General features: G+C 44.2%; 1 long non-coding RNA gene across 4 annotated transcripts in view; it reads right to left on the reverse strand.

Moving 5' to 3' along the window:
- The window catches only part of LOC309633379, a 95,748-nt gene that overhangs the window by 33,156 nt on the left and 34,659 nt on the right, over nucleotides 1-27,933 (reverse strand). Inside the window, exons 5-6 of one of the 4 annotated variants that reach the window (XR_014247477.1) lie at nucleotides 26,869-26,949; nucleotides 23,318-24,905 (exon numbers count right to left, since the gene is read on the reverse strand). The exons of 2 other annotated variants lie outside the window; for them this stretch is intronic. This is a non-coding gene — a long non-coding RNA (uncharacterized lncRNA). Of the gene's footprint in view, nucleotides 1-23,317; nucleotides 26,950-27,933 lie in introns of those variants that run through there. One more of the 4 variants, XR_014247478.1, reaches the window with a different exon arrangement.

Here is a 27,933-nt window from a genome sequence, read left to right on the forward strand (position 1 = left end):
CCTTCACGTGGGGTCCTTCCTGTGTGCATGTCTGTGTCTACATTTCCCCTTTTTCTGAGGACACTTGCCACATTGGATCAGGGGACCTCGTGGGTGACCTCATCCTAACTTACCCAATTTCATCAGCCACAATCCTTTTTCCAAATCAGCGCACATGCTCAGGCGCTGGGGGTAAGGACTTCAGCCTGTGGACTTCAACGGGGACACACGGTGGGCAGCAGGGTCACCAGCATAGGCCCAGCAATCGTGGGATTTCTGTGTAACCCAGATGTCATCTGGGGTCTCCTGCTCCTTGACATTGAAACACAGTCCTATTGGACTCCCATTCTTGCCCGGTGGATATTCACCCCCTCTCTAGTACGAGGGGCTTTTCCGGGTGGTGGGGCATCTATTGTCAAGACCCACTGTGGTTTCCGGCCCCTGCTCCGTGTGTTCTCACCCTGCACAGCCATGACCCTGAGGGCCGTACACGCCTTACTTCCGTGATATCCGCCAGAATCACGTGGAATAGATGAGCCCCACTCACCAAGCCTTTGTGAGGGGAATGGACACATGAAAAATCTGAAGGTCATTGAAGGGGACCAAGCAGGACATAGAGGCCACACACGCAAACAACCTAAAATCACCTGCCGACCTTCCTGCAGCGAAGAGCCCTTTGGACGCATCTGCCACCAGGCTTCCCCGCCAGGGTTGCGTCTTCCTGGGGCCTGGCCAACCCTCAAGCAAGCCTTATGCCTCCTGCAGTCCTCTGAGAGCAGGCGTGATTCCCCGAGGAAGAGGGAGAACCTGCTCCTCTCTCGGTCACATCTGTCACCTTGTCCCCAGAGCAGGGCCACCCGTGTGCCCCTGTGTGGCTGTAGCCCTTGTGATCACAGCTCTCAGCTCCCCTTTGGAGCCGCTCTCTCCACAAGGCTCATCCATGGGGAGTCCCTGTATCAAATCAAAGATGCATCCCAGCCGCCCCTCTATCCCTCCTTCCCTTTCCGCAGGGCTCAAGGCAAAACGCCTCCACTCACTTCAGGCCCATAAACTTCCTACAGCCCAGCGTGTGAGTTCAGACTTGTCTCAATCCCAGAATATATTTGGATAGGGACTTCCATTTCATTTGTTTATTAAACTTCCTGACATGGGAGTTCTGGCAATGAAAAACAAGAAAATTTCTGTCAGAACTGAAAGAAATTGAAAATGTAAGAGAAGTGATCTAGGGGAGTGAGAATCTGTGCTTTCAACATGTCAGAAAACAGGGGAACTGATTAAAATACGATATATAGAAAACGCTCAAAGGAAAGCAAGCACAAAGTCAAAGATTTGAAAGAGCCGAGTAAATACTCCCAACTGCTAGGATATTCATCAAGTACAAGCTAGGAAAAAACAAAGGTAAAATACTGGAGTGAAATGTCAAAAGACAACATCCAAGAGACAATTTGGTCAACAGAGTCAAAACAGGTAAGAGAAGAGGAGAAATGGAGCAAGATTAAAGACATTTCCTACATTTTGAGTATGCAAGAGGAGACAGGGTGAGAGTAGGCTTAGGAACTAAAAACAGATGGAAGTTTAGCCAGGAGAAAAGGGGGACAAAAGGAGCACAGCATAGACTTGTTTCCAGAACAAGTCTAGAAAGGACTGATTCTGAGGGCAGTGGTGGATCCTGGGGTGCACCCCACATCCCCTCAATGAAGCATCTTAAGCACTGGGGATGCTGTGGGCCTTCAGGGATTGCCGCAGACAGAAAGAGGGCCTTACCTGGGCTCACACACCTTCCCAGGGCAGCCCGCAGCTGGTGACAGTCTAGGTCGGGGCAGACAACCCTAAGGGCCCTGCTAGTTCCACAGCCCCCTGAAGGCCCTAGGCCCTAGGTCCTCACGGCTCCTCCCCTGCCATGTCCTGCTTTCTCCTCTCCTTTTCTATGTGTTGGTACTAAAAGCATTCCTTAATTGATACCCTGCCCATGAAACTCCATCTCAGAGTCTGCTTTCCTGGGAATCCAACTTGTCATCCAAGATATCTATTCTTAGCAATTCATTTGCTTTTTCAGATGAATTTATATGAGACCTTGAAAATGAATGATGTCATAGTCTGTCTGGACTGCTATAAATAAAATACCATAAACTAGGTAGCTTATGGACCACAGAAATTCATTCTTCATAGTTCTGGAGCCTGGGAAGTCCAAAACCCAGGTGCCACAGACTGGGTGTCTTGGTGAGACCCAGCTTCCTCATAGACAGCATCTTCTCGCTGTGTCCTCACGTGGTGGAAGGGGCCTCATTTATAAGGGCACTAATTCATTCATGAGGGCTCCAGCCTCATGACCTAATTATCTCCCAAGGGCCCCACCTCAAAGTACTATCACACTGGGGATTAGGTTTTCAAAGAGTGAAATTTGGGGAACACAAACGTTCAATCTCCAGCAAGTAGTATGGAAAAGATGCTAAGCAGGGGAAGAAATCCTGCTTTGTTCTTTGAAACTTCAAGAACTGTCTGGGAAAACCTGGTTTTTAATGTCATATGCAAGAAAAGTCAATAGTTTAAAGAAACAAGTGTATTATAAATAAAGAGTTAAAGAGAGAAAGGAAAGGCAATTCTCACTTGAGGCCACTAACACTGTTGATAAATTCCTTATATGAGTCTTATTGTAAAGCCTGGTGTGTCTGGCAGAAATATGATGGACAAGGCACAATATTGTGCCATAAAGAGACGATAGCTGCCTAGTGATTTAAGAGAAATAAAGAAGCAAGATAAAGAAGGGTCTATGTTATATGCCAGGGGGATGTATTAAACCCGCAACAGTGAGCAGCCATGATCCACAAGAGGAGCAAAGAGAGAGATGAAGGGAAAGTCCTGGTGAAGTTTAGGTCCTTAGTCTTAGTCTATCTATAAGCCCTGCAAAGAAGAAGGATCTCCAATGTTGGCTCGGGAGAAACAGTAGGTTTTGCAAAAGAGCTTTCATTTGAAGACACTCTCAAAGAAGGGGTGGGTAACATAATTAGAAAACAGTTTTACACTGAAGAAGCAATTTCTGGGGCGAACTTTCTCTTCCATGGTTGGTTCTGCCTACTATTAAAAAAGTGTGTCGGGACTTCCCTGGTGGCACAGTGATTAAGAATCTGCCTGCCAATGCAGGGGACATGGGTTCAAGCCCTAGTCTGGGAAGATCCCACATGCCATGGAGCAACTAAGCCCATGCGCCACAAATACTGAGCCTGCACTCTAGAGCCCACGAGCCACAACTACTGAGCCCGTGTGCTACAACTACTGAAGCCCATGCACCTAGAGCCTGTGCTCTGCAACAAGAGAAGCCACTGCAATGAGAAGCTCGCACACCACAACAAAGAGTAGCCCCTGCTCGCTGCAACTAGAGAAACCCCGCATGCAGCAACGAAGACCCAATGCAGCCAAATATAAAAAAAAAAAAGTGTGCCATATCAATGGCAAATTAAAGCGTGCTATAATATTGTATTAATTAGCATGAAAAGTAGTCAATGACATAATGAAAGAAAATTTCAAAACTGCATGCTAGTGACCTCATTAACATGAAATACTGTGTCTCCATGTGTGCATTTATGTACGCAGTTATCACTGGGTAATGGAACGTTGAAGGATATTTTATATACTTTTGTACTGGTTGAATTTCCTGTGACATCATACACAATCCATACAATGTTTAATACTGAGTAAATGATGAAATCAAGGAAGATGACAAAAAAGAATCAGTCTTGGGCCAAAGACTTTCCTGTATAATAGAAATGTGAAAACCGTTACGTGCAGAAAAGAAGAATTTGTGAAACATGGTAAAACATAAAAGGACAGAAGTTAAGAAAATCGCAACATTTTTAGATGGGAAAAAATTAAATGTTTGAGAAACGGAAACTGTTGGGAGACAGTTCTCCATGGAATGCTTGCACTCCTGCACTGCCTAAGCCTTCTGAGTGAAGGCCAGGTTTGGAGAGGGAACAGCCTGAAAGCTGTTCCTCCAGAGAGGTTTAGAAACGGATCTCAACAGGGACATCCCGGGGCAGCAAAGATAAAGCCCAGTACTTCCACCCAGAGACTTTGGCTAACAGTCCAGGATAATGAGAAATCTCCCTCTCTCCAGGGGGGAGAATGGGCGGTCGTCCCAGCAACCCCATTTAGCTCAGAATCTCCTCGTTGGGGATCTGCTCCTGGGATGTACTCTCACTGATTGCGTAGGTACCATTGGGCCCTCGTCACATCACATCACTGTGGGGACAGGGATGCAGGAACTAGTACATAATGCCTCACTGACTGCTGATTTGCTGTAATAAATGGTCTGTGTCTCTGACCTTGGGGTCTTGTATCCTGCTGTCAGGACACTATATATATAAAGCTGGGACAGGCCAACTTGTCATCTTTCAAGAAGAGTAAAATCTTAGACCCAAGTGTAAATTATGTTATTTCCTTTGGTGTTGGGAAAAGAACCGTAAATATTTTGAATTTAATAACACTCTGATAATCAAATGGGAGCCCTGATAGTTGAAGACCCCGTGCAGATTTCAGGGCACAAGTTCAGTGACTCATAACCTTAAACTCAAATATGATGGACGTTGGTAGCTTTACGTCGTTCAGATGGGATACATCCCTTACCGAGTTCCTGCTCAATAAATAGCTGCCAGATTTGACGCTTACGTGCAGAAATACAAATTGCACATTTATGCGTCTACATTCATAGGATCATTGTGCTTCTCTTCAGCCTTCCTGTCTGCTCTCACTGGATGTGGCTTATTTTACTTTGTCCCCACCCTTCCTGCCCAATGCTTGCCCACCATCTTTTCACCGTGTTGTGAATGTTGCCTCACGTTTTTGGCACCTTCCCTTGCTCTGAGTTTTGAGATGTTCCTATGCTTTATTTGTCTGCGAGGCGTGTTTTTTCATCCCTAAAGTTTATCAGTTTTGTCCTGTTTCTCAGAAGGGCAAACAACAGCCAAGAGCCACCACTGACTGAAGGGAGGCAGGGCTGTCTGTCTGTCCACCAGGCAGCCCCCTTTCACTCTCTCCGATGACCTTGTTCCAAAGACTCCCTGGACCTTCAGGTTTCTCTCAGGTGCCCCACGAGATAGGGGCATATATTGGGAACTTGAATTAAACGTCAAGAATAGCTCTCCTGATAGTGCTCTGAAAAGGTTCCAGATACCCTGGCAGTGAAACCAAACAGTTGAATTCTCTTTACCTTCTTCATGTTTGGTCAAGCTGCTCCCTCTCAATTGCTAGTTTTTCAATTTGCAGTCTTATTGTTCATTATCAGAACAAACATTTTTGATTGCTTTATTCAAAAGGTCCACATCAAAATATGCTCTAAAGATGTTTCCGGGAAAATGGACTATTGTTGCTTAAATGCACACTTACCGGAGAGCTCTTAAGAATGCCTAGTAAGTGCCTACATTTACATAAGATTCATTTGCATCACAATTACTGCACTTTGAATGCCTTTCTTTTTCTTTCTTAGTGTTAGTTTCTTAACCTCTTCTCTTCGCTGCATTCTTTAAGACCTCAGCACTCTCCCTGTGTCAGTGCTAAGACTTGGGTGGAGTCTTCAGGAGATAATATTGCCTTGTCTCTAGGACGAGGGTGGGTGCTCTTGTCTAGCGGGGATGTCTTGCACGTCTGAGTCTCACCCTACCCACGCTAAATATTCTAAAACAAAGTCTTCCCTCTTTTGTTCTGCTACTTAGTTTAACCCTCTGCTGCACAGTAGAGAAAGGAAGAGGGATGGAGAGGAGAGGTGAGTCCCTGAAGGCAGGAAGGAAACCTGTCTTAGAAGAACAGGTGTGTGCAAGAGATATTATCTACATCAAGATAATTCAGGGAACTTTCTTTGAAATATCTATTCGGATTAGGCTGAGACAGGTTTTTCCGAGGCACACCTTGAGTTGCCCAGTCGCAAAAATTTCCCCTTCTCCAATGCACCACAGAGAGGAGAGAAGTGGAGGGAAACAGGCATCTTGGAGGCTATGGTCCAGGGTTGGGATTGGCAAAGTACTGGAAACCTGAATTGAGATGTCAGGGCATCAGGTCCTAGCTGAGAGTTAAATAAATACATCTCCAAGTTCACCTGGACTTGGCTTAGGGACCAGCAAAAGAGAGGAAATAGTGAAGGGTGATGACGAAATTCAAGTGCCTTTGTGAGGTCTGGGTTGGGATAAGATCAGGTGGGGCCTTGAGGCAGGAAGGATGTGGTAAATGACGCAGAGGCAGGGCTCTGGGGACAACCAGAGCGGGTATGGGGGAGGGAGGCTGGCAGGCGGGAATCTTCATCCTGCTTTGTTGCTGCTACACTCATTTCTTTCCCTCTAGCTCTCCTTCTTACAATTACTCCTTCAGCAAACAATCACAGAGCATGTAGGATGCCCGAGACATTGTACCAGGCAACATGCAAATCAGATATTCCTACCTTAGTAATTACCCTGTTACAGGGGATCGCGGTCTAGGCCTCCATTTCCTAAACTATGTGTAAAGCATCGTAATGGTTTCCATAAGCTACAAATAAATATTTTCTGACATTTTGTTTCTGTAGTCGAAGAAGTTTGGGAAAAGCCTATAATATGCCACTGCTGGATAATCACATTGTATATCTGCACGGGAAAGGCGCTGACATATCCAGCAATACAGAAATTTTTCAAATCATTATTTCATCAATGTTTGATCACAGAATTCAAAAGTATGAGAACTCAAAGTATGAGAACTTTGTTTCTCAGAACAATTTGTAATATTTTAAACGAGGGGTATTCTTCGAACGTATTTTCAATGGTGATTTAAAGTCTTTGTCTAGTAAGTCCTCTGGACTCCTCGGGGACAGTTTCTACTGACTGCTTTTCGTCCTGTGAGCTAGGCTTGGCTCACAGGTGGGCACCTTCAGACAGAGAGAGCTCTGAGTCAGGTCAAATAAAGGCCAGCTTGAGATGGGGCTGTTCGGTGAGGCGCTGGACAAGTTGGGAAGTGACAGTTCTCTGGGGACGGGGCTCCAAGGCAGTTCTGGCCCCTCCAGGGGTGGCAAGTCTCCTGGAGTTCACAGCTCCCCTGGTTGTGAGCTGTTGGTTTTCAGGGCTACAGCAGACCTTGGAGAGGGTGTGGAATGAGGGCAAGTTAAAATGTCACAAGTCTTCCTGGTTTTTTGAGGTTCTGCCATTTTTCTTGAATAAACACTCCTTGGTTAGTTACAAGCCTGTGGCTAATTTCCAGAGTTCTGAAAAAGTGGATTTTGACAGTTTTTGCCAGTGTTCCTACTGCTTTCACGGACGAGCAGATCTTCAGAGGTTCTGACGCCACCATTCCTTGAATGCACTTTTTGGATGCCACTGTGCCTTTATTTTTGTTGCCCCCCCATGCTAGGAATGCCCTTGTCTTCTGTTTACGCTGCTTGGAAATTTGTCATTTGGATGTCAGATGTCTCATGCTCAGTGTAGCCTTCACCGACCTCCTTTTCTTCCTCCCTCCCGGGCAGGATTACTTATGCCCCGTATGACTTGTTCATGCATTTTACAGCAGTCATCACGCAGCCTTGAGCAGAGCTGTTGCACTATACACTCAGTTCTGGATGCTATGAACCACGTGCCCAGGGCGCACGGCTTACAGACATCTCGAAGTCGCCCGTGGAGTTACACAGTGAACCATCCACGTGGCCACACCTGGGTGCCTTGCGTCCATCACCACCAGCTAACACGAAACACTTAAGACAGAAGTAAGGTCTAGCTCAAAGTTGTTCACCTAAGATTAAATCTAGAACTTCTCTAAAGTACATACTTAATCATTTTTAAATGAATGAACGAAGACATTTATGTGGAAGACAATTTTTCCAAGGACCAGGGCGGAGGGGATGGTTTTGGGGATGATTCAAGTGCATTACATTTATCGTGCACTTTCTATTATTATTACATTGTAATATATAATGAAATGATTATACAACTCACCACAATGCTGACAGGAGGTGGAGCTCAGGCGGTAATGCGAGTGATGGGGAGCAGCTGTAAATACATATGAAGCTTCTCTCACTCGCCAGTTGCTCACCTCCTGCTGTGCGGCCCGGTTCCTAACAGGTCACGGACCGGTACCAGTCCGTGGCCCCGGGGGTTGGGGACCCCTGTTACAGATCATAGATAGACTCTTCCTCAGAAAAACTTATCATGTAGGATATAAACAAGAAATAAAAAATAAGTGAACTAAATAGAGACCTATACTGCCATGGGTTAGGAATAAAATTCCCATTATTTCCACAGCAAGGGAGAAGGATTAGCAAATTCATGCATTAACCTTCTGTTTATTATGGGATTTCTACTTAATTCATGCTTTAGGCCTTAATTATACACGTTTCCATATGTCTTATTAAGAAATCCTTAGGCTGCGAGAAACAGAAGCTGCCTAGAGGTGGCTGAAGTAATGAGCAATTTTTGTAAAGAATCAGAGGTATTTCACAGAAACCAAATGAACAACTTGACCAGGGCCCCTGAGGAGACAAAGTCAGAACTAGAAGGTCCACAGCTAAGGTCACTCCTCCCTCTCTGAGACCATGCTCTCGGATTCTCGTTTCTCTTCTCTGCACATCTGCACATCTGCTTTCTTCTTTTCTTTCTAACAAAGACCTACTTTGTTCTAGGGCAGCATGCAGAAGGTCACCACAGCCGAGGCTTCAAATACTCTGTTAAAGCATCTCATCAAAACTAACCAGAGTTGCTGAGTCCCTGTTTTGAATTCCTACGAGAGTGAATCTGCGGGACAAGCCTGGATCAAGGGGGAACCACTTGGCTACGTGGCTGTGCTCGGGGGCAGGGTTATGTGGCTCACTTGCTAGCGACTCGGCCACGTCTGTGGGAGCTGGCTCACTGGAAGGAAACGGGCAGTGGGGACGGGGCTGCAGGTGATGGGAGTTTACCTGGATCGACACCTTTATTCGTCTGTTAGGGCTGCCATCACAGAATACCACTGACTGGGTGGCTTAAACAACAGAAATTTATTTTCTCACAGTTTCAGAAGGTAGAAATCCAAGATCAAGATGCCAGCAGGGTGGGTTCAGGTGAGACCTCTCTTCCTGGCTTGCAGACAGCTTCCTTCTTGCTAATCACTTGGCCTTTCCTCTGTGTGCCCTCGGAGAGAAACCTGGGTTGCCTCTTCTTCTTATAAGGATACCAGTCCTACTGGATTAGGGCCCCACCCTTATGACCTCAGTTAACTTTAATTATTTCCTTAAAGGTCCTATCTCCAAATATGGGGGTTAGGGCTTCAACATATGAATTTCAGAAAGACACAATTCAGTCCGTAACAGCATCCCACAAGGTACCCACTATGCCATCGAAAATGATATCAGATTTTAATGTCCAAGCGTAATGCAATGGCCACTAATGGACTAGAATTGTTAAAGTCTTGTTAAAGAATAATTCATGAATTATGTTTCCTTCTACATGGCCAATAACCTCATATATATGTATGGAGAATATGTGGTCATGTATATGCAATTCTCAATTATCCATACTAATGAAGATGTAGAGTGTATATTCAGATGACTGAGAAATGAAAAGTACTGTGGCAACTGCTCTATTCTAGTAATCAAATGTCCTATAGGAAGGAACAGTACCATTTGGAGAACATAGGGCATAACTTTGCTGTGCCTTTCTTTTCTTAATTGAGTAGGAAGAGCTGCCCTACTGGAGTCACGTAGCTCTCTCCATCCTGTTTTACTGAGTAAGGGAGAGGGTAGCACAGAAAGCATGAAAATGGGCCTCAAAATGACAGAAGTGGGACTTCCCTGGTGGCACAGTGGTTAAGAATCCACCTGCCAATGCAGGGGACATGGGTTTGAGCCCTGGTCCGGGAAGATCCCACATGCCGCGGAGCAACTAAGCCCGTGTATCACAACTACAGAGCCTGCGCTCTAGAGCCTGTGAGCCACAACTACTGAGCCCACATGCTGCAACTACTGAATCCCACACGCCTAGAAGCCCGTGCTCCGCAACAAGAGAAGCCACCGCAATGAGAAACCCATGCACCAAAATGAAAAGTAGTCCCCACTCGCCATAACTAGAGAAAGCCTGCGAGCAGCAACAAAGACCCAACACAGCCAATAAATAAATAAATAAATATTAAAAAAATAAAAACAGTAAACTGATTTAAAAAAAAAAAAAGACAGAAGTGAGTAGACCTGGCAGAAAATGAAGAGGACTCTTTATGGGATGCAGAGGTCAATTTAAACACATTGTACTTATCGTACCACTCAGAGGATTGTATCTGAGCTTTAATGGGGGCAATACCATCCCCCTCTAAACAAGTGCTGCTCCACTCTGTCTCTGAAATCCATTCACTCAAAGCCAAAGACTTATTCAGATACCACTTGGGTGCCGCTCTGAAAGCAAACATCCTAATATCGTCTCCGGATACTGTTCTGCTCCCGGGAAACACCTCTATGCCCTTTCGGTCCTCAGGAAGCTAGTAATCCGGAAACACAGTTAAATCTTGAGTCATTCAGAGCCTGCCCTGCGGAGTGCTACCCTGCCTCCACTGTGCCCATTCTCTGCCAAAACAAGGGAAGGAAACTAACACAGACCGCGCACCTGTTGTGCAGCAGCAATACATCATCTTACCTACTCAGTTCACTCTCATTTCATGTAAAGCTACTACTAGTCAGACAACTCCTTCAAATACAGAAAATAAGAAATGACTAAAATCTAACATATATGTCAATAAATTACTATTTATAACTTTTATGGTCTAGAGCTCTAGCGTACATGAAGTGTAGAGTCGTGGTTGGGAATAAGGGCTCAGGAGTGCAAATGTCAAGGTCCAAACCCCAGCTCTACCACTTCCTGGCCGTGTAACCTCAGACAAATCACTTAAGCTCTCTGTGCTTCAGTGTTCATTATCAAAACGGGGATAATAGTAAGGTCTACTTCATAGGATTGTTGGGAGGAATAATGAACAAATGTAAATGCTTGCAGAATATATGGCACATAGTGCTATGTTCGTTTTGCTCTCATTTCAAATTCTGTTACTTCCATGTTAGCTACTATGGCAGGCAGACTCTGAGAGGGTCTCCGCCATCCCCACTTCCCGTATTCACACCCTGAATAATCCCTTCCCTTTGAGTATAGCTGGGACCTGGGCGTTGCTTCTAACCAATGAAATACAGCAAAGGTGATGGATGTCACTCTTATGATCAGATTAATAAAACTGAGCTCCCTACGTTGCTGGCAGACTCTACAGCCTTGTTGGCTTGCATTAATGATGCAAACTTCCACACTGGAAAGGCGCACATGGCAAGGAGTTGAGGGCAGTTCCAGCCAACAACCAAGTGGGAAACCATGTCCCCAGTCCAACAGCCCCGGGAGCTCAGGAGCAAATCCTTCCCCAGTGGAGCATTCAGATGAGACCCCAGCCCTGGCCAACACCTTGACTGCAGCCTGTCAGAGACCCTGAAGCAGAGGCTCCACCTAAGCTGTGCCCAGGTTCCTAGCCCAAAGAAACTGCATTAAGAAGTGTGGACTGTTTTAAGCCACTGCATTTTGTGGTAGTTTGTTTTGCAGCAGTGGATAGCTAATATACCTCAATAGTGCAAAACACAAAGTGATTGCTCAGATAAATATTCATTCTCTCTCCCTTCTCAGTTATAGTTATATGTATATTTTCTAATGTGATTTCTGCCTGGAAATCATTCTTTAAAGCATTGGTGATTAAAACACACTGCTCCAAGTTGGCTTATATCTCTTGTGGTAACTGTTATTCTCTTGCTTTGATTCAGTTTCTTCAACAATACTAACAACTCCTCAGGAAGTACCTACATGTGGCATTACCCATATTATCTAATCAGTTTTCACAAAAACCCTGAAAGGTAAGTGTCATCACCTCCCTGTCACAGGTCAGGACGCTGGTCTTCTGAAAGAGTAAACTTTTCCCTTTTCCAGGGCTATAACTAGATGCTCTAAATTCTCCAAAAAAGAAACAAAAGGAAAAGCCACCCAGGTTTATGCTCATAGCTGCTCTCAAGATAAATACAATTTGCATACAGAGAGTGCGTAAAAACCTCCAAGGTGCAATTTCTCTTCTTTCTTCATTTCTTTCACCTAGAAAATCCTCATGCATCAATGAGGATTCAATCTGTCCTTCTCCGCATATCACTGCAATCAGGCAATGCTCTTGCTGAAGCGGAGTGATATCTACTAGGTGTCCTGTGTCAGAGGACATCTTCAGACACAACTCTATCTGAAGAAAACTAGCACCAGCTCAGAGTCGGGCCAACCGCTATCATTACAATATGCAAAGAAGCCTCCAAAACAGTTTTTCTGTCTAAGTTAATGCTTAGGCAGAAACAGAGCTGAGATTTATGCCCACAAATATCAAATTCAAAATTATGGTTCCCATGACAGTCATAACTTACCCTCAAGCACACAGGTAGTATTTTTAGTTGTTAGGTTATAGTGGGAATGCTGCAGCCGAAAATATACGTGTGATGTGTTCAGATTACAGCTAATACAAGACTGGTTAATGGAGAGCTCCTTTACCCTAAAGTTGTTTATCTTTACATGTAAGCTGATTCACTGCAGTGTGATTTTGGCACTTAAAGAAATGTGCGTTTCAAATTCAAGGGGGCCATAATGACTTGCAAATTTAAATTAGTTAGAGCTTAAAACAGGCAGTGTCTGAGCTCAGCACTCAACGACAGGTAGTGGGAATAAGGTAACCTCAGAGCACATTCAAATATTTAAGTTAAGGAGACTCAGGCAGAAAGACTAGTCTTGTTTATACGGTAGGAAGAAGCCTCGAGGTTAAAATAAACCACACATATTAAATGATACACATAGAATATGCACATTATACTTTGTGTCCTAATGATCCAGTTACACGCATACAAGTCTTCCTCTAAATACATTCACACATTTACAGTCATTCTTGAAAAACAGTAGAAAGTGGATATGAACATTTAATCTTGAAAACTAGCATGTCATCGTATGTCTGGGCCTGAAAATAAATTTGGAAGAAGAAACAGGATACAAGACAAAAGGAAGCCTTATATATTTAGCCTTCCCCTTCTGTTTAGATTTCTCACGTACCAGTGGCTACTTGGGGAAAATGGCTTGGCTTCAGTGGATGGTTAAATTATCTGAGTCCATCTCAGACAGTGCTGTAGAATGTGCCCGAGACACAGCACTTTGGGGCTTTTTATCCTTATAGAAATGCAGATTTCTGAAACAGTGTTTGGATATCCAAATTCTTCTTTGTCCATAAATACTACATGATCATACATGCAAAGATAATCAAACTAGGCTCACACACAGACATAGCAGAGTTTTTTTCCTTCACTCAGAATTTGAACTATGTGAAAACACTGAGCTCTGGAAGGGAACGAGAAGAGATCACTCAGGAGTGATAGAAAGATCTGGAATATTTTAAATGAACAGGAAGCATGGAGGGGGTAACTTAAAATGAGCATTTTAATTGGTTTTCCCTTCAGCTGTGAATCCCCAATTATCAAAATCCTGGGTTTCAGAACATAAAAGGTTGTTTAAAATGAACCAGACTTCTGAGATTGGATCCACACGGTAAACTAATCACATGCGCGCACCTGTTTTCCAAAGGTGCATTAGATGAAAGACGTATTTTAAAGCAGTGGTTCTCAAGGTGTGGTTCCCAGAACAGCAGCTTCAGCCTCACCTTGGAACGTATTAGAAACACAAATTTCTCCAGCCTCTTCCTGCATCTACTGAAATACTGCACATCTACTGAAATACTGGAGGGCAGGGCCCAGAAATCTGTGTTTTAACAAGACCTCCAGGTGACGCTGATGCAGGCTAAAGTTTGAGAACCCCTGATTTAAAAAAAATAAATAAATCCAGAGTAGCCCTGAAACATAAGAGAGAGTACCATCCGCAGACAAACGTGTTGAGATGTTTCTGATACAGAAGACAGACTGGATGGACGCTGAAAGCAACAGTAACAAGAGAAAACTGCACATCTTATCACATGCGGGAGAAAATGTCTGCTAGGGCAGCAGCAGTTCAGGGAAAGGATTATCTTATCAAAGAAAAGTGGTGCGAGTGGGGTTTGGGAATGGGGGAGGAGGGTGGGGAGCGTGTGGTGATTAATCCGGTGGTCGCCTTGGCACACCCGGCCAGGGCTGACCACTCCCCTGTGTCCCTCCCTCAACCCACTGTTACCAAGCAGCAGGCAGCAGTGACCTTTACCAGTTATAGTGGAGGGTTTGGGTTGTACCAGTGAAGCAGCGCTGGGCCCCAGCTGGCTGCTAATGGGAAAGATAAGTGTCCCACACCAAGGACAGGCGGCTGCCTCCCCCCAGCAATCATCATTGACAAGACAAGGTCATCTCTACAGGTAGGCAAGCAGGGATTCTTAAAGAACAAGAATTAGAATCACTTGAAGAAAACCAACACCACGAGAGGAGAACCAAACTCAATAAGCAGAGGACCTAATAAAAATAGTAGAAATGAGCTAATAGAGCAATCAGAAGAGAATTTCAGACTCAGTTGTGTTTATCAGGGATGGCAAACGGCTTTGCTTAATAGAAAATCCAACTGAATCTTAGAGGTTTCTTTTTTTGTCATATAGAGAGTAGGATGGAGGGGGTAGCCCGAGGCTAATGTAGCTATTCGGTGATGACTTCAAGGATGTGTGATCTTTCCGTCTTTCTGCTTTGCCACCTTAAAGAGTGGCTTTAGTCCTAATGGTCGCAAGACAGCTGCTGAGACCCCAGACCACATAGCTGCATCCAATGAATGAAAAAGAAGGAAGTAAAGAAGACAGCACCAACAGACTTGGCCAGAATTATATTTCATAACCTCAGCCAGGTGCGAGGTTTTATAAATTACAACACCTAGAATAGAGAGACCAAGGTTGTAAACCTACAGAGTACCTGCCACATAAGTATAATTATTATATTCGGAAAGATTTAAGAAGATATTGCATCTGCGAAAATTTTATATGTAATTGACAAAATTAAAAACTCAGTCAATGGACTGAATAGCAGAACGGACAGAGCCAAGGAGTAAATTAGTGAGTTAGGAAATCAAAGGGAAGAATGTTAGAAAAACTCCCAGAGCTGAAGTCTTTAGAAAGACTCTGAATTTCAAGCAGGAAAATTGAAAACTATTCTTGGAGGAATTTCAGAACACCAAAGATCAAATGAAAAAAATCAGAAAAGCTTCTACAGATACAAAGCAGGTTGCTTATTCATGTTAGCTGCGAATAAGTCCCCTCCATTGTCTGTCCCTCTGCTCTGCAATCACAAGTTAGCAACGCAGCCCCCCAGTCCAGGACTACATGGGTTGATTAAAGATTTCCACCTTCAAGCAGATGGCTGCAACAGTACGGTTAATACCTAGATCCTACGTGAGCTCTGCATAGGATAGGAAACAAAGAGCAAGTGAACCCTTTCGCTGATCTCTATCATGCGGTCTTTCCTTTACTGAGTCAAAACCATAAAATTATGACATGAACCAGAGAGATGTAGGTAGCTCTATGTTTAGCAGACATTAAAGCAAACAAAAGTACACAACATGGCAGGGAAAAAAAGGCAATAAAAAGATGTAACAGATTTGTAACAGACTAAAAGAAATTAGATATTGCAATATTAATATTAAAAATAATAAAATGTAAAGAAAGAAGCATTTGCTGGCTTTAAAAAGGAACACATTTTTATATTTATAGAAGATACAAACCACAAGGAATATATAACAGTAGTAAACTTTTGTGTACTTATACACACAACTGTGAAACCTATAAAGCAAAAGCTGATAGTAAAATAAGAAATGTGAGAGTTTGATATATCTCTCTAAGAAATAGACCAAGGAGACCCAAAAGAAGGTAATAAAGTTGATCTAAATTATATTAGTTCTCGTTCTCTCTCTCTCTCGTTCTCACTCCATTTCTCACTCTTACTCTCTCAATATAAATAAAAGCTAATGCACTGGAAAGGCCAATAAAATAAGCAAAGTTTGGAGAAGAAAATAAAAGACACAAAATAAACAGCATTAGAAATTAGAATGTAGCATGTCTTGCATATAGACAAGATTTTTTTTTTATTATGAGAAGATAAAGTATAATTTTGCTCCAATAAACCTAAAAATCTAGATCTCATAGATGATTCCCAAGGGAAAAAACTGACTCAAAACTACACTGAAAACCTTAAAATATCAAAAACCGTATGGAAATTTTAAGATAAAAAAAAACCCTAAAGTATACCAGGACTAGGATGATTTTAAGGCAAGAAAAGAATAGATCAAGAAAAGAATAGTTCATTTCTACACCACATAAACCAGTCTAGAGTGTAAAAAAAAATATGAGAAAGTTGGCAGCTAATTTTGACACCAAAGCTAGAAAACACAATACAAATTAAAATGCAGGTTTATATCACTTGATGAACAGGCCAGAGCAAGGGGAACCTTCCAGCTTTTGCCATTGGTCTGGATTTGGCAAAGGCTAAGACATAGAACATGTGACTTGGGGAGCGAGTGAAGCATGAAAGGAACTTCTGGGGATATGAACCTGGGCAGTTTATCCTCCTGTGTTTCCAGCGCTGATTTTCTAGCAAAATGAAAATAATAGTAATAATAATAATAGTGACGATGATAACTCCTCAAGTTTGGAGATCATTACCCGTCCTCACAGAGTTATACGTGAATGTTAGGCCCCTAACAAAGAAGGAATTTTCCAGACACAAATACGGCTTTCCATTAAGCAGGCAGATTCAGACCTTGAACTCAGCCTAGAGTCCATATTACAGCAAATCATTTGCAGATGTCTGTGAGTCAGGGATGTGTCTAGGAAGGAGTGATGACAGGCTTCTCTGGGATGCATCACCTAGATGGGCTCGTCCAGTGACAGTCTAGGCCTCCAGGTATGGCCTCAGAGCTGGGAGTTGTCCTGGCAGGGCTGCAGCAGACAGCAGCTGCCTGGAGAACAGATTCAGAGCACGGACAGCTGTTTGGCTCAGAGAGCGGCAGATAGGAAGAACCCTCTGCCTGCCGCCAAAGTCAGCTGGGATATCTGCTATCCTTGCAGATATCAGGTCTCTATTAAATATGTAATTTCAGGGCTAAAATGAAAACTGAAACGAACCCACAATTTTTTGGAACAGTCTTCAAACATTACAATCATAGCCGTGCTTGTTTTAATACAGCCGGCCATCTTCTGAGGCTCAAAAGGAATTTCCTCTGAGCAGGAAAAGTCTGAAAGGGAGTTCTTCAAAGATCCTTGGGGAAAAACTCTGTTTGCTAGCAGGAAAGGCAAGTTCAAGATGCCTCAGAGACCACACTGATGAAAAAATACTCTCACCTGTCAGGGCAAGGGGAGGTCATCCTGGGTCGCAGTTTGAGTTAGAACTCTTGCTCAAAACTCAAAGAGCAAGAAGACCATTAAAGACATCACCTTCCGCAACAAGGACCCAAGAACACACATCCACACACGGAATTCGTTACGTGTGTGTGCACGTATGTTAGTGCAGGAATGATGTCCAAAATATTTCACTGCTCTCACAGCATAGGATGACCACGCCTCCTGGTTTGTCTGGAACGAAAGGGGTTTCCTGGGACATGGGCCTTTTGGTGCTAAAACTGGGACCGGCCACGGGGGGTTAGATCACCCTGTGTCAGGGCGCTAACCACCCGGAACAGATGCCTGCTCTACACAACCCATGTGGCCTTACTGGTGCCATATCTGACTTCTCATCCTTAGGATCTGAGGATCTGAGCTCTGGGCAACGTGCAGTCCTGGGTTCAGTTCCCCAGATTTCTCACGCTTTCTCCTGCCTCCGTGCCTTTGCACAAACTCTTCCCTCCACCTAGAAAATCCCTGTAACTTCCTGCAAGAAGACTTCGTCACCCTTCAAAGACGGAATGGGTCCATCTCTGAAGATTTTCCCTAGGACTCTAGACTTTCTCCTATATCCAGAATGTGAGGGAAAAGGGGAGGCAGAAAGAATTCCACGGAAGCAAGGTTGCTCCTATCAATTCACTCATCAACGAGGAAGCACCGCTGAACATCTCTCCAAATGCCCACTCCCCAAATTCTGAATCAAAAATCTCTTCATCACAGTCGGTAACATTCTCCAGGGAGCCACTAAAAGCTATTATGGGCTTCTGTTCCTGCTGCCAGGGCCTGAGGCAGGGTGGAAAAGAATCTGAACCCGATGATTTGAGGTCCAGTAATGAAGACCCGCTGTTTCTGCAGGTCTGGGCCCCAGCCCTGCTCATAAGAAAAATCGTTTTCATTCAGATTAGATTACGTCACGTTGTCTCTGAGCAAACAACTGGCGTATGTCCTTGAGAGATGCAGTCAGTTACGGAGGCTCCGGTGACCAGAGCCCTCCCGGGTAGGGGACTGAGCCAGACCTGGAAGGACTTGGTGGCCCCTCCCCTGCTCCCAAGGCCCCGCCCTCCCAAGGCCAGCTAGAGTCTGCAGGCCCCGGGGAAGAAGCAGAGGTGAACACTGTCCTTCTGGGGAAGGACGCAGACGCAGATGTTCCTGCAGCCACAGGAAGAAGGCGGGATTGTGACCTGAAGATAGAACCAGGTCAGGTTGGGGGAAGGCCCACAGGGACTGGATCAATTAGGGTCCCAGCAGGAAACAAATGGCCCACGCAGAGCAGGGAAATTCAGGAGAGTTTAATAAAAGGTGTGTTTACAAAGGCGTGGGCAGGGCGTAGGGAAACCAGAGATCAGTGCGACTCCCCGGGCTGGCCAGGCAGGTGTTACCACCCTTGGGTGAAGGGAGGGTGCGGTTACCAGAACCCAGAGACAGAGTGCTGAGTGAAGGGAGACAGCCACGTGACAGGGGGTGACACCAGACACCTGGTCGCACAAAGCAGAGTGGAGAAACGCAGGGAAGGTCTGCAGGGCAAACCGAAGGTGTCCGGCACTTGGACACACAGGGTGAAAGGCTGGGTCTGTGGTCCTTTCCTTCAAAGGTACAGAGAAAGTTGCAGACTACTTCGAACTTGAATCTTGGTCCTTTTCTTAAAATTTTATTTATTTATTTATTTTTTTTTCCATGGGGCACACGGGCCATCCCAGTTCCCCAGCCAGGGATCGAACCCATGCCCCCTGCACTGGGAGCATGGAGTCTTAACCACTGGACCACCAGGGCAGTCCAGAATCTTGGTACTTTTAATCTCTGTTAAAAAGCATCAGAGAGACCGCCAAGGTGAATATCCTGGCTCTACCGGGAACTAACCGTGTCACCCGTGGCAAGTTCTCCCCCTTTCTAAGACCTGGCTCACCCACCTATCAATAGGCACAATAATAATACTTATTCAAGACTGGTTGAGATTCAGCAAAGCATCCCCCATAGTGAACGGTGCTTAATCAATGTTAACACTAATTTTCCGGTTATCGCTGTGACTGTGTTTTGATAAATATTCCATATGCTATGTCATCTGATGTTTTCCTATTGAAAAGGCTAAAGGGCCAAGGGAACAAGGAGGAAAGTAACAGAGGCTTCTCTGTCCCGTTCTCTCTGGCACCAAGAGAAAGAGGAGTGGCTGGGTGACCGGATGTGCTAAGACACAGAGGCCATCGAGGCAGGCGAGAGGCCCAGAATGTCAGGCACCAGAGGGGATATTTGCAGAGGCATTGTAAGGCCCAGCTTTCCAACCGACTCTCGTAGGTTCAAGCATCTACCCCCAGGAAAGGGCTGGGAGGCTCACACATCCCTGTTATACTTAAAAAGGGAAATAGACCAGAGAAATGAAATTGAATTTATGTACAACAATCTATGCATTATGCAATGACATGAAAACTCTACAGCAATTCAGTGGTGATCTTAGCACATGTCTGGGAGAGCAAAGAAGACAGGAAACTTCTGACAACAACAAAAAGTCACCGTCTGCACAAACTTTCTTTTATGTAACGACTTGGGAGAAATGTCATTTAACTGTTCCCTATAGTTTGGAAGCACAGGATTTTCTCCTCTATATCCCACCTTAAGTATAATCTTTTAGGACCTACTGTATAGCACAGGGAACTCTACTCAATACTCTGTAATGACCTATGCAAGAAAAGACTCTAAAGAAGTGTGGATATATGTACACGTATAACAGATTCACTTTGCTGTACACCTGAAACTAACACAACATTGTAAGTCAACTCTACTGCAATCAAAATTTTTTTAAAAAGTATAATCTTTTATAGTAAAACTTCCTGTTTTGACAAACTGACGTAGCTAAGTTAAAAACAGAGAATGAGTACTGGCCAGCTGCTAGCATTCTGTGGGTCCACAGATCACTTCATTCAGCGTCGGAGAACAAGGCAGATGCAGAGAAAGCAGAACTGAATTTCTGCCAGGAGATTAAGCATGAACTGAGAGCACACAAAGAACTAACACCAAGGACATGCGTACCGCGAGCCCTGGGCTTAACATTTTAGTCTTTGATATCTTAACTGTTTTGATTCCAGAAACTTAAGCGGACATTGGTAAGTTGTATGCTCTTTTTTTTTTTTTGGATGGTTGGTTTTGGACTTTTGGCTTCTTTAAAATAGCAGCTTCGTTGAAATAGAATTCACAAAGCATACAATTCACCCACTTAAAGTGTACAATTCAGTGGTTTTTAGTATTTTCACAGGAATGTGCAACCATCCCCGTTGTCAATTACATTGTCATCACCTCAAAAAAAAAAAAAAAATCCCATCCCCTTTAAATATCACTACTTTGCCTCCACAACTATGCCTCTCCCCAGCCACAGACAGCCACTGGTCTATGGTCTGTGTATACGGATTTACCTGTTCTGGCCATTTCATATAAATGGAATAATATAACATGAGCTCCATTGTGACTGTCCTCTTTCACTTAGCATAATGTTTTCAAGTGTATCTGTGTTGTGGCATGTATCAGTGCTTCACTTCTTTCTACGGCAGAATAACATTCCATTAAATGGATATCCCACATTGTGTTTACCCATTCATCAGTTAACGGACGTTTGGGTTGTTTCCACGTTTTGGCTGAGATGAATAGTACTGCTATAAACATTCATGTATGAGTTTTATTATGGATATATGTCTTCATTTCTTTTGGGTAGATTTCTAGGAGTGGAATTGCTGGGTCATATGGCAACTCTATGCTTAGCAATTTGAGAAACAACCAGGCTGTTTTCCAAAGTGGCTGCACCATTTTACATTACTATGACTCCTTCGTTTTTTTCTACCACTCTTAGAATGGTTACGATGGTAATCAACCTAACAGCTAAGTGAAAGTACAAAATACTGGGCTGGCGTCTATGCCAGTCACATCCACAGACAATTCTTCTCCGGAATGAAGATTCTATTCTCATTTCCCCACCCATTCCCATTGACCAGCGAGTCACTGTGAATCTTATGAAGATTCAAATAAGAACTGTGTAGTCCTTTGTAGTATCTCTGTGAGATGAATTCATCTTTTTTATTTTATTTTCAAAAAACAAGTGAGGGTGCTTCCCTGGTGGCACAGTGGTTAACAATCCGCCTGCCAATGCAGGGGACACGGGTTCGAGCCCTGGTCCGGGAAGATCCCACATGCCGCGGAGCAACTAAGCTCATGCGCCACAACTACTGAGCCTGCGCTCTAGAGCCCGCGAGCCACAACTACTGAAGACCCCGTGCCACAACTACTGAAGCCTGCATGCCTAGAGCCCGTGCTCTGCAACAAGAGAAGCCACCACAATGAGAAGCCCACGCACCGCAACAAAGAGTAGCCCCTGCTCACCGCAACTAGAGAAAGCCCGTGTGCAGCAACGAAGACCCAACGCAGCCAAAAATAAAATAAACAAATAAATTTATAAAAAAAAAAAACCAAGTGAGATAGGCAGGAAGGGCATGACTATCTCCACTAAACTAATCAGGAAACAAAAAGAGGGGAACATTTATAACCTGTCCTAAGACACATTTCAGTGATGATGCCAGGGATAGTATCACATATTTCAATCTCTTCCCTCCAGTAGGAAAGATGATATTAACATAAATCATAGCAATGCAAGATGTACGTGCTACCAGTCAAATGGGTGACAAGAGCCAAAATGTAATAAGAGTTTGTAAAAAGTGATAGCAGTTGGAAAGGTACTGGGGAAAAAGGAGGAAGATACAAGGAAGATTTCCTGGAGGAGAAGAGAAGGTGGTACTGAGCTGGGCCTTGGAGGACACATAGGAGTTTGAATGGGTTGAGGTTGGTTGAAGACACTGCTGGCTTACATAGCAGCAAGACCCACAACTTGGAAAATAAAAGCAGAGTCAGGGAACGTTGGGTAGTCCAGTTTGAGTGGAAAATATTCCCTCATGTTTAGTTGAGCAGTAATGGGTGATGGGTTTGAATACAGATATCAGTAAAAGAATCTGGTCTCTATTCAGTAGGCAGTTGAGAAAAATCAGCAAATTTTTCTTACAGGATTTTCGCCATCAATGTGGTGCTTTAATGACACTATTATGGCAGTACCGTATGGGGAAAAAAGTAAAAGGATTGGTAATGGGAGTAGAAAAGCTAGTTAAAAGACGATCAAAACAGACCAAGTGTAAGATAACGAATGCCTATATCAGAGGTTCTCAACCAGGAGGTGTTCTGTCCCCCAGGAGATATCTGCAATGTCTGGGGCCATTTCTGGTTGTCACACAGTGTGGAGCACTCCTGGCTTCCATTGGGTGGGGACCAGGGGTGCAACTGAACATCCTACAATGCACAGAACACCCTACAACAAAGAGCCATCTCTCCCACAATGTCAGTGGTGACAAGGCTGAGAAAACCTGAATCAAGGTAGGGGCAGTGAAAATAGAAGCAAATGACAGATAACAGAATTATCTTCATGGAAGACGTTATAGGATTTGATGATGAACTGAGTCTGGAGGCAACAGAGAGGGAGCAGGTGGTGTGTAACTTTATGATTGACAAAATTATAATAGCAAAAGCAAAACTGTTTCAGGAGGGAATTCCCTGGCAGTCCAGTGGTCAGGACTCCATGCTTTCACTATGCAGGGCCCACGTTCCATCCCTGGCTGGGGAACTAAGATCCCACAAGCCACGTAGCCAAAAAAAAAAAAAAAAAAATGTTTTAAGAAATTCACAGGAGGGGCTTCCCTGGTGGCGCAGTGGTTAAGAATCTGCCTGCCAATGCAGGGGACACGGGTTCGAGCCCTGGTCTGGGAAGATCCCACATGCCGCAGAGCAACTAAGCCCGTGAGCCACAACTACTGAGCCTGCGCGTCTGGAGCCTGTGCTCCGCAACAGGAGAGGCCGTGACAGTGAGAGGCCCGCGCACCGCGATGAAGAGTGGCCCCCGCTCGCCGCAACTGGAGAAAGCCCTCGCACAGAAACGAAGACCCAACACAGCCAAAAATACATAAATTTATAAAAAAAAAAAAAAGAAATTCATAGGAGAAAGGAAGAGTGTATTGAATATGTTTTTATCTTCTCATTATCCCTTTCTTTGCAAACAACCTCCTTCTCAAACTGTAATGTGATTTGGGTGGGGAAGATTACACCCTCAACCCAGTCCAAGTGGTACTTTCCTGACCTAAGTCTAGCCAATCAGAATCCACCATAGACTCGGTCTTCCCAATGGTTCTCCAGATGGGGAGGTGACCCAAGCAGACCAATCAGAGCTCTTCCCGGAATTCTACACATCACACCTGAAGCCAGAATTAAATTAAACAAAGGCAAGCAGAACAGAGCAAGGAGAGAGATAAGACGCAGAGACAGAAACAGAATTTAGGTGATATCATTCAAGCTCCTGGATCTGAGTGTGCCTGAAATACGAGATTTAGATTTCCCAGTTAGATTAAGCCAATACATTTCCTATTTGGCTTAAGCTAGTTTGTGTTGGATTATTACCTCAAATAGAAAACAGCTAATAACAAGAGGATGAGATTAGTTTTCAATGTGTTAACAGATGGAAAATTCATTAAATAGGTTATAAGTGGGGGAGCAGCTAGAATTTAAAGGACTGTGTTAGGTTAGGAGCTATATTCTGGAAATTATTTCTTTACAGGTGACAGTTAGATGCCAGAATGGTTGTGATCCTTTCGAAATAGGCCAAAGCAAAGAAATAAGACTTGGCATTTATTTTATAATTTATAATAAAATAAAAGGAATTTGAGTTACTGTTTAAGAAGTCTAAATTTTTAAACGGTGGTCATTCAGAAATAGTAATCCTAGTAAAAATATTGGAAACAAGTAATCTGTGAGTTATTTTGAACTATTTGTAGTTTCACCACATGAAGAATAGCTTTGAGTTTGTTTGATTCTGGCCTATCAGTGTGGGTAATCATTTGCCTATTTGTTCTTAGATCTCTTTCCTCTGCTTCCCTTGCTCTGTTTGTACCACAGAGGGTTGATTTCTGCAAAACACACTGCCCAGGTTCTTTGCCAGTTGGCTTCTGGTCAGTTTGGCCAGTAAGAGTCATTGGCAGGGGTGTGGGGTATGGCAGGTGGGGAGAAGCCAGAGCTCGCCTCCCCTTCTTTCCCTGCTTTGGCCAGTATTTCTGGCAGTGGCTGTGCCTCTTCCACAGCCCCGGCTTCCCCCAGGCAGCTCAACCTTGGTGGCCCCCATTCTTGCCAAGCCACCCCCTCTCTTTGTCCCTCCAGCCCTGGAGCTGCTGGCGACGTCTTGCCGTTACTAATCTCTGGCCTCACCATTTGCCGTTTGCCCTTTAACTCTTCCGACATCCTTGTAACCAGTACCCCACGTTAAATCCTTTCTATTAAACTGCCTGGTTTGGGTTCTTTTTTCCTCACAGTACTCTGACCCTTCATTGCCTAGTATCTTAGTCAGTTCAGGCTGCTACAACAAACATACCATAGACTGAGTAGCTTAAACGACAAACATTTATTTCTTGCAGTTTCTGGAGGCTATAAGTCTAAGATCAAAGTGCCAGCGTGGTCAGGTTCCTGGAGAGGGCCCTCTTCCTGGTTTACAGGCAGCTGCCTTCTTGCTGTGTCCTCACCTGGTGGAGAGAGACATCCTGTCTCTCTTGTGTTTCTTATAAGACCACTAATCCCATTAATGGGGGCTCCACCTTCCTGGCCTATTTACCTCCAAAGGCCCCACTTCCAAATACCATCACCCTGGGGGTTAGGGCCTCATTATGGGAATTTGGGGCAGGGGCCAGCAACATTCCGTCCATAGCACTTAGTCTCCAATTCAAATCGCCAGAACTGCGGTGTGAATGGGGGGGGGGGAACAAAAGGAGCCCATTGGCAATTTTTGACTTCAGTTACATAAGACGTACAAAACTATTGTGTTGCTGATGATGGATATAAAATATAGTTCATAAAGAGCATGAAATGTAAAGTCATATACGAACAAGATAAAAGTGTGAAATGGCAGAGACCTAAGTTTCAGAGTTCAGAGGAGGGAGCGAGGGATGGGAATCGCAGCATCAAGAGAAGGCTGAGTGGAGGGGGGAAGACCAGGGCTGCTCTCCAGAGAGAGGATGGACCACAGGGCAGCAGCGGACCGCAGAGCCACAGACAGTGTCGTGCGGGGAAAGGGTGGAGCGCTGCCAAGAAGCAGGAACGAGCACGGTGTGTTCATGGCCGGAGGCACTGACGGGTAAACTGGTTCAAATGAGCAAGGAAAGGTCACAGTGCAGAGGGCCTTCAATAGCAGCCGAGCACTGCGGGGTCTGAGGGGTCCGGCCCAGGAAAACTGACGGAGCGACGGTGTCCTTTTGATCAAGGCTGTAGCCCCTTTTTCATCTAGCTAATGGAACACAGAACAAAGATTCCGGAAGCTGGCTTTTATTCCCACTTCCTGACCCACTGTATAACCTTGAAATCTCAGACTTTAGGTCTCAGTTGCCTAATTGCAGAGGAGTCAATAAGATGTAAGAGTCATCCAAAAGTTAAGATTTCTGTTGTTTTTCGGAGGGCAAAGTATTTCTCAGATATTTACTCTGCACCTAACCTTGTGCTAAACCTAAGATTACAAGGTCAGATTTATTTTTTTCCAATGCCAAATGTACTCCTTCATAGTAAAGAAAGTGACTCGATGTTGTGTAACAGTAACCAGGAAGAAGGGGGTGTTCCCCAGCACCGAGTTCTGAATTGAGTGGTCGCTCTGACCTTAAAAAAAACCAGACTGGAAGAAATGAAGCAATGCTTTAACATAGTCTATTACTTGGCTTTTGAAAAGTGAAAGTACACATAAACCCAAGAAATAGCATGTCATTCAAAATCTGATGTTTTTCTGAGAATGAAAATGGAAAGAAACATTAATGCAAAGATTAAAAATTATTTTGGAATTTATAAGTGGGTTAACTTGACAGGTGGCTGATAAAATAAAATTCTACATCCCAATTTATATTAAGGTGAATTTGTTTTGTCATGTGTTATTATAATTCCCATTACAAAAGCTAGTAATCATTCTGCTGTTATCTCCACTTTTATTGTGGGAAGAACCTGCAGAAGCAAAATCTTAGCTCTTATCCAGTACCAGGAAGGAATTGCAAGTCAGAACAAACAAAAGACTTAATTATAGCCTTGACGTGAAAGCAGGAATAGCACACGTGGAACTGAAATCTTACCCAAGGCAAATTATTTAAAAGGTGGGGAGGAGGAAATTAAAGAAGTGAACTGCAATTTTAGCTTTTGGAAGAAGAAATCAAACTTCACGTCTAACCTCCTGTAAATTGATACTGGTAAAAAAAATTGATTGGCACTTTGAGTCTTTCAAAGGATTTTCCACCGATTTTGAGTTGGTTTTGTTAACTTCCCCCAAAAACAGTATTTCAGTGCTGATAATAAAAGGATTACGCTAGCTATCGTCAATATAACTGTATGAAATAAAGACAAATGTGACTTGAGCACAGTTTACAAAACTGTGTAATTTCACTTAACGACTTAAGCTGGGAGTAAAGGGCTCTCAATAGAAATAAGCCTCTTAACAGAAGGCAAGTCAAAACTTACTAGAGTCCCACAGTTGTGTCCTTGGGTAAAACGAGCAGGCCAGGAGGTGAGGAAACAGGAGTCCACCGGGCGGTTCCAGCTCTGAATAACGACAGGGCACAGCACACCACGCCGGCTTAGTTGTGGCACCTGCACACGATGAGGATTCGGAGCACTTTCCCGAGTTTAACGTGATTTTCAGCTAACCCTTAATTGTTAAGGCGTTACAGCTGCTGTGTCATCCCTGCTAGAATTGCTCTATAGGCTCTTTTCAGCACCTGTTTTGCATTTACTGTTAGTATTAAGAGACAACACAAATGTAAAATGAGACTACTACTTCTGAAAGCTGCATGTACACATTTGTTATCAAACATTTTTTTTTTTTGTTATCAAACATTTTTAACCACACACACACACAAGGAGAATGATTTCTTAATGCTGCATAGATGAGACCAGCTCTTTGAGTTGGGAAGGTCAAAAATTGTAAACACAAAACAGGAACGGCTACAGAGAAACTCATGCATCGGTCCGTGAGCAATTTCATAAAAACCTTGAAAAGAGAAGAAAGCACCATTTTTCCCATGGGCACTTCTCTGCTGGGGAAGAGGATTTGTCTCCATGACCACTGTACACCCCTACACCTCCTAAAAAGCCTGCACCCCAACGTTACTTAGGTGGCCAGACCTGCTGCCGGCCCGACCTCACGGCTCACGGAAAGGCTGCAGCAGCGAAGCTGGGGAAGTCCCGGCAGCCGGGGGCCACTTTGCTGCCCATCGCATCGCAGCCTCGGTGCCAGGCAGGCTGCTTGTGCTGGGAAAGCCCTGGGCACTCACCTTTTCACATTCCTGCGTTTTCTCTAAAAATGACATCACTCCTTACGTGAACGGGTTTACCCTGAGCATGTGCAGAGAATTCACAGGAACATTTTGATCTCTGCTGATTGGAGTGGAGGTTTGTGAAACCACAGAGCCTCCGCTGTCAAAGCCGGCATCTCCTGTGTCGGTGCTCAGAGCAGGTCGTTCCCGTCACAGTATTAAAACATTAATGTATGGGTCAGGATGTAGCTATGAGATCCACGTACAGGCC

The sequence above is a fragment of the Balaenoptera borealis genome, assembly GCF_965194805.1.
Source record: "Balaenoptera borealis genome assembly, chromosome: 8".
NCBI classification, from domain to species: Eukaryota; Metazoa; Chordata; class Mammalia; order Artiodactyla; family Balaenopteridae; genus Balaenoptera; species Balaenoptera borealis.